The following is a 14,381-nucleotide window of genomic DNA, read 5'->3' as shown; positions in this document are numbered from 1 at the left end:
AATATGGCTAGCTCATACTAGACAAAGGCACTGAAGACCTACATTGGAGAAAAGATAGCCTCTTCAACAAATGGTGCTGGGAAAACTGTATATTCTTAAGTAACAAAATGAAATTAAACCTCAATCTCTCATGCTGCACAAAAATCAATTCAAAGTGGATCAAAGACTTAGGCACCTAAAATGTTGAAGAAAAAGTAGGCCCAAATCTTCATCATGTTGGTTTAGGACTTCCTTAACAAGATTCCTAAAGCACAAGAAGTAAAATCAATAATCAATAAATGGGGTGGAATCAAACTAAAAAGCTTCTTCTCAGCAAAGGAAGCAATCAATAATATGAAGGGAGAGCCTACAAAGCGGAGAAAATCTTCACCACATGCACCTCAGTTAGAGCACTAATCCTCAGGATCTATGAAGAACTCAAAAAACTTAACACCAAAAGAACAAATAATCCAATCAATAAATGGGCAAAGGAATTGAACGGTCCCTTCACAGAAGAAGAAATACAATCAATCAACAAACATGAAAAAATGTTCATCATCTCTAGCAATTAGAGAAATGTAAATCAAACTGCTCTAAAGTTTCATGTCACTGAGGTCAGAATGGCAATTATCAAGAATACAAGTAGTAAGTGTTGGGGAAAAACGTACACATATACTTTACTGGTGGGACTGCAAATTAATGCAGTCACTATGGAAAACAGTATGGAGATTCATCAGAAAACTTGGAATGGACCCACCATTTGACCCAGCTATCCGACTTCTTGGTTTATATCCAAAGGACTTAAAATCAACATACTACAGTGATGCAGCTACATCAATGTTTATAGTAGCTCAATTCATGAGAGCTAGATTGTGCAACCAATGTAGATGCCCTCAACAGAGGAATGGATAAAGAAAATATGGTACATATACACAATTGAATATCACTCAGCCTTAAAGAATGAAATTGTCGTATCTGTAGTTAAATCGATTGAGCTAGAAAATATCATGCTAAGTGAAATAAGTCAAGCCTAAAAATAAAAAGGCTGAATGTTTTCTCTGATAAGCAGATGCTGACCAATAATGGGGGGTGAGGGATAGGGAAGAATGAAGGAACTTTGGATTGTGCAGAGGGGAATGAGGGGAGGGAAGGAGTTGTGGGGATGGGAAGGACGGTGGAATGAGATGGATATTATCACTCTATATGCATATAGGATTACTTTACCTATGTAACTCTGTACCATGAACAGCAAGAGGAATGAGAAGTTGTGCTCCATTTGTGTACAATATGTTGAAATGCATTCTTTCATTTATAACTAATTAGAACCAATTAAAAATAAAAAGAAATTTAAAATGTCACTAGTATACAAACATACTTGTGTAGGAAAAATGTCACCAGTGGAATCTCTGATCACTAAAAGTGCTGCAATATAATAAACATGGATATTTTCTTAATCAACTGTTATTTCCCATTAAATTAAATTAAATCAGCATAATGTGAAAAAAGTAAGAATATGTTCATATCTTGTAAGTGCTGGAAGTTAAATGTTCAAAGTCATCAGAAGTGTATTATCACTGCGTTGTACTCTTACTGCTATTAAAAGGCTTAAATTATTTCTAAAATCAAATTTTCAAGTTTTTAAAAATATTTTAAAATGTGAACAAAGTAAACTTCCACTGGCCTTTTGAGAGTCACTCTCGTGTTTTCCCAGGGATTTTGTCCCTGAACTGTGAACACTTTTCCCCAATAACAACAGAAATATCTCTTTCCCTTGTGGATGGAGGAAACATAATGTTTAGTAAGGGTAAGAGAACTGGCTAAGATTGAGGCAAATTTGGAATATAATAATGAGACTATGCAGCTTAATGAAAGATAGAAGCATCTGGTTACTGATTGCCTGGGACCGCATCCCCAGTATCCTGAATTTATATATATTTATATATACATATATACATATGTATATATATGTATGTATATATATATGTATATATATATGAAGATATGGGGGAAAATGTATAGGAAACAACAGGAATTAAAAGAAGACAACATGTGTTATGATTTGGATATGAGTTGTCTCCCAAAAGCTCACGTGTGACAGTACAAGAAGGCTCAGAGGAGAAAGGATTGGGTCATAAGAGTCTTAATCCAATTCGTGGTTTAATCCCATGATAAAGGTTAATTGAATGGCAACTGAAGTCGTAGGCTATGGTTGGAGGTAGGAACAGGGGGGCATGACTTTGAGGTATACATATTTTGTATATGAAGAGTGGAGTCTCTCTCTGCTTTCTGATCAACATAAGAGCTGTTTTCCTCAGCCACTCTCTTCTGTCATGCTGTCCTGCCACACCTGGAGTCCTGAGAAATGAAGCCCTCTACAAACTAAGACCTCTGAAACCATGAGCACTCACATAAACTCTTCCTCCCCTCAAATTGTTCCAGTCGTATCTTTTAGTCACAGGGACAAAAAAACTGACTAAAATAACGTGTTTAAAAACAAATTCTCTTGGGTGTTGGAGCATAGCATTGTTGATATATATAACTATATATTACCTGGCAAATCAGTTGAAGAGTAGTTTGCCATAAAATATTAACTAGCTTTAAATATAATTTGTAAACTTTGAAAAAGCATATGCATACACATACATAGAGCTGATTTGATCATATGATTTTTGAGGATACACTGGGGTAGGTTCAATAACCCCCAAACAATTTACTTTTTTCACATCTGAGAGTTGACTCATGTGATGATTCTAAGTATATTAAAAGGAAGCATTTTTTAGTAATCCTGCATAAACGAGTGCAAATTCTTCTATGGTCATTCTGCACTTTTAAACAATGTGCACTAAATCAAAACTATCCTGCAACAATAGCAATAAAATATGTATCTATGATAAAGAGCATGAGAAGTTCTGTTTTTTTTTCCTTCAACCACACATATGTGGAATTAAATATTATTTCTATACTTTATATCATTTTCTTTTTTAAATTACTGCCCAATTATCTTCACAAAATATGCTAGCATATGCTTTGAGAATTTTCTATTGAAAATGTTTAAATATTTATTTAATTTAATCATAATAACATTGTCTTTATCATCATCTTAATCAGGGGCACTTTACTGAGTCACATCCCCAGTCCTGTTTTGTATTTATTTAGAGACAGGGTTTCACTGAGTTGCTTAAGCCCTGACTAAATTGCTGCGGCTGGTTTTGAACTTGCAATCCTTCTGCCTCAGCCTCCCCAACTCCTGGGATCACAGGTATGCTCCATGACACCCGGCTCAGGCAAAGTTTGAATGTCTCTTTCTGTGTATTTCCTTTTACAACTTTGTAGAAAAAATACTAAATTCTTAAGATACCTTCACTAAATGTTCAAGTGAGAATTTATTTTCTTAATTCATTCTTTCCTTGTTTCTGAACTCCCTTATTCTCAATTACAGAAAGTATTTTTTTCTTTACAAATAAAGATGTTGTAAATGGCATGCATGGTAAAAATTTGACTTAAACAACTGTGGAGATTCAGAATTTTGGTGTTCTATAAATGTGAAGAACAATGCCCTATTTGCTACTGCATGAGCTACGACTAGGAAGAAGGCTAATCTTCAATGAATTCATTATATGAACTTGGGGTACTTTTTCATTTAAGGCAAAGATATGGACGAGATTTGAACTCAAACATATATACCTGTCTTCGGTAACTTCCCCTCCTTCCCAGTGGACATAACTATACATTTGCCCTCCCTGTTCACACACACTGCTAATGTATAAAACATATGAAATATATTTGCCAGGAAATATATTCTCTCTGGTTGTCTTTTGTAATCCTAACCTAAGGGGAGAGTTACCCTAGTTAATTTTTTTAGTGACTATCTATGCTTGACAATCCTTGTGCTAAATTCCCTGAAATCATTAAAATTTTAGACCACTATCTATACTGACATCTGGGAGATTATTAATTATGCATATACTTTACTTTTCCTAAACTTTTCTTAGAAACTCTTTGTTTCATTCAACTAGGCACTGCAGGTGTACCTTTATCCCACATTTTACAGCCTCCAAGAATAGCTAGGAATCCGGGTCTTAGCTGGGGCTTCTGTTTTTCGTGTTCAAATTTTTTTTTTTTTTTTTTGCCTTGAAGTAAGGCAAATACTAGAGTTTCTTTTTTGTCCTTACATTGGATTTTTATATCCTAACAAAGGCGCGCTCTCACCTGTCAGTTTTTCACTTGAAGTGCCCTGAGTGAGGAATGAGAGTGCCCTGAGTGTAACACAAGTTCAATTTCTGTCACTTTACACAGGCCTTTCCGAGGTGCACTCTATTTGTACTTCTTCCCATAAAAACTTACCAGAAAGGGTGAGCATATAGGGGTTATTCTTTCCTAAGGGAAACCAAAAGAATCCATGGCAAATCCGTTGCTTTATCTCTCTCCTGGGCTTGAGAACTTGCCTTTCTCTCATTCCCAATGGCTGTAACAAAACTATATCTTGATCTGTTCTTTCTGATGAACCTGTCATTTGGAATTGTTTTCAGGGCTGCTGGATTTTAAAACTGATTCATTGCCAAGGTTGGTTTCTGGCTATAAAATCAGAGATCCTACAGATTAATATTGAGGGGAGCTGAGAAACAACAAAGAGATACGATCCTTAATAATCTGTATTTGAAAACGAGCGTCCCTGTTTTATAAATATTCAACATGAAACAATCCCAATGTTGCTTAAGCTGTGCTTTTTTACAGTAAAATAATTTTAATGAGAAATGTGTCATGAGAGTAATGCAGAGATTGTTTGACCTTGTAGAATATACTTTAATCCTTTGTGAAATATACAAATAACCTAGGTTTCAATGTTTTCTGTCATATTAAATGCAAGAATGATGATCAGGATAATAAAGTTTTATTCTTCTTTTCAATACAAGTGTTATCTTTAGCATTCCAGATTGATGGGTAAAAGACTTAACTTTCCATTTGATAAAGATTGTCTTAACGAATAAAGATGTGAGTCATCGTTTTTAGTAACAAATGAATCCATAAATATTATTTTCAATATTACCATTTATATTAAATATTTTAGTGATAATTAATATTTTATTTATTACTCTAGTCCAAAGTAAAAGTGGTTTCTTTCCCCCTACAGGGTTGATATGGTACTTCCTATTTGCGATGTCCTTCAAAATAGTTAAAAAACATAATTTCTACTCTCAACAGTAGTGTGAATCTAAAATAAATGATCAAGAAATAAATCTTATTAAATTTTACAGCAACAAAATGCTTCTGTTTTGTTTTTGAAGAAAGAAAAAGACATTTTAAAATGTGCTTCTAGATTCTTAGGAAAATTCTTTGCATATAGAAAAGTTACATAAAATTAAATTTTATATTAAATATTTCAAAAATTACTAATGTGGAGAATATTTTTATTAATAATGGCATTATTAATGCATACGTATCTTCAGAAATTGAGTCTGATAATTCTTGTAATGGACTTTTCCAGTAGTTTATACAATGTATTAGAAAGTATGAAACTACTTTAATTACTCAAATTAAAAAATATCAAACAAACTTACCTAACCACTGGCCAACTGGAGTAGAAACTCAATAAATATGTTCTATTGATCATAAATACCATTCTCACCTCCAAATCTATCCTAAATTAATAATGAATGAATACAATTGCTATGACATACATGAATAAAGAGGCATGAGTAATGGCAACAGAAGACGTTTAATAGAATGACAGACAAAAATGGAAACTAATTGAAGGGGCAGAGGAGGTAAGACATTAAGTGCTTGCCAATGTAAGAAGTCAGCAAACTCACCCTTCAGGAGTCCCTAAGCCTGAGGTAAACAATTATCATAGAAAATCTGAATGTCCCATGACTAAAACAAGGAGTATGTATAAAAATCTAAATGTGAAACTAGAATATTAGGTTCCTTTCTATAAACTGTAAAGAAATAAAATTGACATTTTCCACCCTTCTCAAGAAAACTTGAAGCAAATTTCCAGAAAGGTAGATTCAAAGAGGTTCTTGAATAAGAAACTCAAAGAACACAGGTCAGTTATGAGAGCCAGAACACTAAATAAAAAAAAAAAATTACATGCTGAAGAGTAAGAATTCTAATCTTTTTCCACTACTTAACTGTTAATTTATTAAGAGACAGATAAATGTAGTCTAGACAAATGGAGATTAGGAATTGCTTACTAAAATCTTAAAGGTCCCATTGGAAACACACACTAGCTTCCTTTATTAAAAGGGACCAGTTCTTCAGGAAGTGCACCAATCAATAAACTCCAGTTCATTCCTCAATCTTCAACATAAATTGAAAGCCAAATATCATTATGAAATCCTGGATTATCAGCAAGAACTAGGATCTAAAGCTAACCCAGACCAGGATGACAGGGGAGAGAGAAAGAGAATGGAATCGTATTTTAATGTTTTCAATTAATGATAGAGTACCTATGCTAGCATAAAAAGGAAAAAGGGGATGATGGAAAAGGAGAGTATCATCTGAACAAGGGTGGTTAATAAAAAGGAAGCCAAGGACAATCAGAAAATGTCATACAGGACCAATGAGGTCACTAAGAGCTAGTCCACTAAGCTCAGCACTCAAATGGCCCTCTGAAAATGAATAACCTCTACCTGAAAAGTTTGTTGGGGAAGCTGTGCTTACAGAAATTTTGCCATTTCTGAAATGGTATATTTCTGAAAACATCTGCAAATTGGCTAGGAAATTACAAATTTCCATCATTTCATTAATATTCCTAACTAAATGTAATTCATAATTTATCACTACAAGTATGCCTGAAATAGAAGAATTGAGAAAGAATTAAAGAATCAGCTTCTGTTTGCATTTTATACTCATATTCTGTTTGGGGTTACCTGTTGTTCAGTATGTTTTTTTTTTCTTTGTGGTTTTTCAATTTGCAACCGTCTCTAACTCATAATTGCCCTAGGCTTGAAATTGCAACCAGGACTTGTGAAAACCCTTCCCAAGTTTAACAAATCAATAGTTCAGACTGAATGTCACCTACCTGTCCTACTATGCCAACTATTATCCTCACTGTCTACCATGGTCACCAGAGAGGCACTGGCTAATGATTAAAAACACTTGAGAGAAAGAAGCTTTGTTAATTTTAGCAAAAAACAAGAATTTGTTTAGTGAATTTACAAAAGAGATAAGTTTTGTGTTTTACTAATATTTTTCAATAAAACAAAGTAACAAAAAATTATATTATGTTACCACCAATTTCATTACATCTGCATTTTCTTCAATTGACAAAAAAAATTCCTACAACACATTCATACTTCTAGATAAAATACTTTTCACATCCTTTTAGATTTTTTTCTCATTTTCTTCCACAAAGTGCAAAAGTGTCTTGTTAATACTACACATATTTGAATAATGACATCTTCCTTACTAAGAATAAAGCTGCAAAGGAAAGTTTTTTTTCACATACTGATTTTGTTTTTCTCTTAAAGGGTCTGCAAAGAAATATTCTTTAATTTGATATTAATTATCTGTGATAACAGGAATTCTATGCCAGCATAGCAATATGGTTAAAGTTTTCTCTTTTAAGCATATATGCAACAAAAACTCATTTTATCTGTCTCTATGTACACTGTGTAGCTCAAATAAATTTTAACAAGTGAATCAGAAGGCTGTTTACACAGCAATTTGTTATAGTCTCAAAATGTGAAGTATCGGACAAAAGTAAAAATAAAATTATAAAATTCAAGCCCATTTATTAAATCTTTATATATCTTGGTGTAAGGTCATACATCTTAGGACTAATAAGTAAAACTGCTAATAAGTAAAAAAATAGTGGTTATCTGATTTAAGAAATGCAAGGTGATTACCACGTATCAATGTTTCTACACATTTCTGGTTGGAGGGAAAGTAGAGCACTTATTTAACACAATGATGTACAATTTCTTAAGAAATGATCCCCAATAAACTTGCAAGTACTCTCTATCAATATCAATAGACTATTTAAGTAAACACGAAGTTAAATATATACACCAACTGAGGAAGTAGCACAAAAATAAATCTGCATTATAAAGTATTTGTGATTTTTAGGTTAATGTTTATGTAACTCAACATAAAATGCAATCTTGAAATTGTTAAAAAAATAGCTAAAGTTTGTATTCAAAGATATTTCCTGGTTTGGGATGAATAACAGGAAAAAAATCAAACATGGAAATATTTTAATACCCATATTTTTCATCAATCTAAAGGTAGAGTCATTTTTATAGATTGTTATTGAGCCCAAGGAAAATAAGACCCTCTTTTAAAAATAAATGATTTATTTATTATTTAAATTAAATAATTTTTGTTGCCTAAAATACCATCAACAATTCTTTATTTATTTAACTTAAATATTCATATATAAATGGTCCTAACATTCCTCTGAGGAAAGAAGCAATCATTGCTGGTATCAAATATTTGCATGATTGTATAACAATTATAAGCTCTGTGACCATGGGCAAGCCACTTCTTTCTGAGTTTGTATCCTTCTCTGTAAAAGTGGGGACAGTTAAATACCTGCCTCTAATTCGCACGTGTGAGTGTTTGGCTTTAAGTTGGTGCTCCTCCTGGGTTAGTTCCTTTTATACAACTCTATGAAGAAATATATGCTCAAGAACACGCTAAGAAGGTTTGTGTGCCCAGGATAAATATTTTTATGTCATTCAAAGTCCTTTTATATGCGTAACAGATCTTGAAAGGTATCTGTCAAGAAGTTAAGAGTAGATGATGGGGTTGTAGGTAGGAGTTTTTAAAGTCCATCTTTAGAAATTTGCTTAGTTAAAGGACTTTGGACAAATTATCTGACATCTCTACACCTTAGTTCATTTTTCTTAACTTCTAAATAATAGTACGAATCTTATAATCCACCTCCAGTTTTTTATCATGTGAATTCTTAAGAAATAGTACATCATTATCTTAAATAAGTGCTCTACTTTCCCTCCAACCAGGAGAGTGTGAGAAGGAAAAGTCAAAAAGGTTGGGAAACCAGAAAATGAACTTTATGTATCTTGATGTCCCTTCTATAGGCCAAAATCAATATACAGGGTGACAGGAATAACATGGTCTTGGGGATGATGGTTTTCTGAAGGAAGTTCTATCACAGAAAAACCAGCAATAGGATATGGTTAACATAAAGGAATGGCGTGAGGAAGAGGTGGAAGCAATACTGCATGTTCCTGAAGGATACTGAGAAGTTGGTTGTATATTACTCAAAGGTTTTTTTAAAGGGCCAGTGCAGCAGTGGAAAGTCCACCATACCAATTTCAGTGGACTTTCCATTCATAAATAAGACATGGGTAATAAATCACAACTCAGTCAGTGATAGACATTATATCTCACCACGTCTCCTGCAAACAAGGCAAACAGGAGGACAGCTACCCACACCAGAAAGGCATATCAAAGGCAAATTCAAAGCCTTTCTCCCAACTACCAGCAGAATCGCTCCAGTTGTTTTTACTCTGTCAGTTTCTGGGAAGGAGAGTGAGGAATAGAATAAAAAAGAAAAGGAACAAATTGAACTTGAAAGAGAAAGTATACTCTAAAGAGTTTATTTGAGTCAGGTGTGGTAGTGTTCACAGGTAATCCCGGTGGCTCAGGAGGCTGAAACAGTAGGATCTCAAGTTCAAGGCCAGACTCATCAATTAGTGAGAACCTAAGCAACTCTGTGAGACCTGTCTCAAAATAAAAAAAAATAAAAAATAAAAAATAAAAGGCTGGAGATATAGCTCAGTGCTAAAGAACCCCTGGATTAAATTTATAGAATCAGGGGGTGGGGAGGGAGGGAGAGAAAAGAGATCGAACAAATCATTGGGTTGCTCTGAATTTACCAGTGATTACATCAATTCCTCTCTTCCATGCCCCTAGTTTGACTGAGGTCTCTGGAGGCAGATCACACAACTGATTTTCATCTCTACAAACCTGAATACAATGCATAAAGCCTGATAAAACATAAATATTTCTAAAGAAGAGGGACAAGTTAAGTTAATTTACCTAATAAAAACAAAAAGCAGGTGTTCATTTAATATACATTATTTGCTGCCACACGAGTCTTGCTGATTCGTATATAACATTTCTGATTATCCTTAATTACATAATAAGATGACTAGTACTTTGTCACAACATAAAGTATCTCTACAAAAAATTATACTTTTAAAATATTGAAATGCTTGAGGTTAAACAATATTCAAGTGCAAGAAATAAGAGCAACACATTCTGCAACATCTCACACATACGGTTCTGAAATGTAGTTTAAAAGAGAATGTCTTTCGAAAGATGGAGAAAATGGGGTATACACAAAAATTAGGCCTTGAAAAGAAACATGACACATGCTACAAGGTGGATGAAGCTTGTAACGTTGTATTAAGTAAAAGAAGCAGATCACAAAAGACAAATGAGTGTGTTCAACACTCTGAAGTACCTGAAATAGTATCTGGACAGAAATGGAATAGAAATAGAGTAGAATGGTGGTTCCCAACAGGTGCGAGGGAGGGATAAAGCATTTTTATTTTTTAATGGATAATGATGTTTTCATTTTAGAAGATGCCGGATCTCTAGAGATAGATGGCAATTTTTGCACAATAAAGTGAATTTACTTAATACCACAAACCTCTACACATACAAGTGTAAAATAAATGGCAATTTGTATACTAAGAATGCACAGATTTATCTCAATATAAAAAAAGTTAAAAATCAATAAAGATTTTGAAAATCTTGAGATTGATATTTCAATCCATTCCCCTTTAAGTCTTTGTTTCAAAGAAAGACCTGAACTCTGAATCTATAAACTCACCACCAGATACTTTAATCCTTGAGTTAAATTCTAAGAATATTCTTTCCCAAATAATTTCCCCACAAGGAAAGAGTTAAACTACCTCAATAAATTGAGATTACTGAAATCTTTTTAACATGATAAAAATTATAGAATTGGATTTAAAAAATTCCTTAAACACTTTCAACCTTCCTTTTTATTTTGCCTTTGACTATACAGCATCATAAGGCAATCTGTTCTAGGTGAAAGGATTATGTTCATATTGAAAAGGGATCAATAATAGATATAATTCAAGAAATGAGTATTATGTCTAATTTAATTTCTAGAAGAAGGGAAAGGAAGAAAATGTGATTCTATAAGATGTTGGAAAATATTCCAGTGACATCATTACTATTTATGTGAGTTTCAGTTTTACTGATCCAAATAACCCAGGAGGAATAGTACCCATAGAATCTGATCTATGCAAGTGGATCTTATGACTTCCAAAACTTTTAAAGCCCTTTCTCTTTTTCAGTTGTTAAAACTGAAGATGTTATTATCCAGTATCTTTGTGTGACTGTGTGGCTCTGCATGGGTGTGTATTCATGTATGTATGTTGAAAAGAAAGAAATCATGAGGGAGAAAATGTTCACCTAAACCCTATTAATGCCATAGCCTGTGTGGACATATTTTAACAATTGGTCCTGAAAAAAATTTGAGTACAAACAAGATGGAAATATACCACTCTTATTAACTAAAGCAACATATTATGATGTTTTTATTTCTTCTTCCATTAATTACAAGATTCTTCCTCTGGGTGTCTAATACTTCTGGTTTGCCATGTAAGACATGCTCTTCCTGCTCAGTTTACAACACACATGACTAAAAACAGAAACCTCAAATGTGCTCTGCACATGTACTCTCCAAATATTCTGAAGTATATTATACTTAAAGCTGAAATAATTGGTGCGGATACCTGCTTGGAATCCCTTTTGTACTGCACAGTAGTTCTTGTATAGTGATCGAGACTGCAGTGTCCTTATTATAAGTAGTTATCACTTATTTTTGGATGGAATAGATATTTGAGAATCTGCTGAAAACATCTTTGTTAATCTTAAAGATATTCTTACTGTGAAAAATATTCATATAACAAAAGGTATTTGGGCAAGTGGGTAAGTAATTGGTTACATGCCTAGGATTGCCTACAGGGTTTTGTTTTGTTTAAAAAGCAAAATCTATTACTCTGTTTTGCTGAATACTATTTCTGGCAGGACCAGTTTAAAAATGTCATCTGTTTTCTTTTAAGAATTTGCATGTACAATATTCATAAAGACAAAAAGGTACTAGGTAAAGAGGGAGAATTAGCAATAAAACAAAACAGAAACATTTGTAATAAAATTATGAAAGGCCCTTTTCATATCACCTTTGTGTAACTTACTCCATTGCAGTCCCTTTTACTTTTCTCAAGCTTAATAGCAGGAATACAGTGATGTTGTGTGATGCATTTTGATTACCTGAGAAGTTTGCATAAATGCTTTATGTGTTTCCCAGTCAGTCTTTGTGAAACTTTTTGGATAAAGAGCAGACAGTAAAATGCATGGTGAGTGAATTTCACTAAATCTAAGACCTGTTGGTCACTTAGCCACTGATGATGGAGAAACACTGTTTTTCCACTCAGGGAACACTATTTTGATTTTTAAAAGTATTTTGTAGTTCTTTTGTACTTTTTATAGATACCATTGAGTGTGGTACATTAGTTTCATCATTTACATAAAACTCTGCAAGGTGTAAAGTCAATAGAAAGTTTGAAAGCAATTTAAATGGCAAAGGTCAGTTATTCATGGAGATTCTTTCTCTTAAAATTACTTCTTATTGTTGTTAATTTCATGGGGCTGCCAAAAGTATTGTCATCTATTATATTTTAATGTATGTTAGGATATTTATGATTATAAACATATTTAGTGGAATCGAATAGTGCCTCTCAACTAAGCTGAGAGGAAGGAGTCATTATTAGTTTTTGAAGTTAGAAAAGTCATTTCCAGAAGCATTAGTAACTTACTTAAAATAACACAATTACTAATGTAAAGACAAATTCAAAGAAAGATTATTCCATTCCAAATCCTGCCAACTTCCCATGAGGCTGGACTAGGAAATGATTCCACATCTATGTTTCCTAAAATACACCATTCCCAAAATTTTTCATACTGAGACCAATAGATTCAGATGCACAAGCAGTGGAGAAAAAGCACAGTCTTTATCATTTCAAATGATACATCTTGTAGAAATTTGCACTTTGTGGGAAAAAAACAAATAAAAAACTCTCTTGCCCTGTACATGTCAGATATACCCTCTGATGCCTAGAAAAGCTATTTCCTGACTTTTACTTAACACTAAAACCATTTTCTTTAGAAATTATTTCAAGTTAGTCAGTCTTTGTTCCTTAGTATTCATTAATTCATTCAGCAGATATTTACAGATTGTCTTTCTACCGTGTCCCAGTACTAACTAATGTGTTCTTTAAGAAGCTGTGAAGCATGGAGGTGAAAGAGAAGTTAGGGAAAACAATTTACCAAAGCACTTGATTTTGCATATGTTAGCATGAGAGGTCTGTTAAACTTCTGAGCAGAGATGCAAAAAGGCTTTAAGGAAAATATTGAAGTGGAGAATGATGATCACAGTGATGATCGATGAGGTTGATAGTATAAATGAAACAATTGGGGTAAAAACATAGGGGAAAGAGAAATGGGGGTCTGGATATTCTACTAGTTTGTCATGACCATACACAAAAACCAGGAAAGGAAGTCAGCATGGGGTAAGAGCGAGAGATAATTGTATATGTAGAAATATATGAAATGGCATGTTTGTCCTTATTCTTAGTAAGCTTGATTATGAATCTTGATTTATGTTTTGTGATTCATTTTGACATGTTGATTCATAATTTCAAAACAAAACATTTGCAATATTTTAACAATATCCTCACATGTTCATCTTATGGAGTTCTTCAGCACAATGTTCTAAAGAATTACATGAAATTATAGAGAAATTAGACAGTAACTCTGATGTAAACATTTTCAATAGTCTCTATTATCTTATGAGGGTAAGTATGACTACACAGGTAAATATGTGACAACTATTATTTAAATATACTGTAGTAAATATGCCTTATATAATGAAGTGATGGTTAGTGAAAGCTCCTGTACTTCATAATTACCACAATTTCAAAAGGACATACTACATAATAGCTGGGCAATTTCTTTCAAATTACAAGTAGCATTACACATTATATAACATCACTGTATCCAGGATACAAGGTGGCATTTATTTTTTTTTCCTTCTTAGACATTCAATTCAGTGAGAGGGATAAATAAAAACACCTGCATGGAACATTTTATCCATTTGCATTTCAGCAGCTTCTTTTATGGCTTGAAGTTTTGTTTAACAAAAGGAAGTAGAGAGACAGGTGCTTTGAGAAGAAAATTATAAGCAAAAAGAAGCTGAACTGAGAGAAAAGGTAAATATCTTAATGAACAGCCAAAACAGAATAGAAAAAATATGAGGGAAGGAATTCATTTTAATGCCAACAAAATTTTAACAGATTTTTAAGGTATTTTTTCTTAAACATGGCTTGTAAGTTATA

Source organism: Sciurus carolinensis, chromosome 9 (genome assembly GCF_902686445.1).
Source record: "Sciurus carolinensis chromosome 9, mSciCar1.2, whole genome shotgun sequence".
Lineage (NCBI taxonomy): Eukaryota > Metazoa > Chordata > Mammalia > Rodentia > Sciuridae > Sciurus > Sciurus carolinensis.
This window is presented reverse-complemented; position numbering follows the sequence as displayed.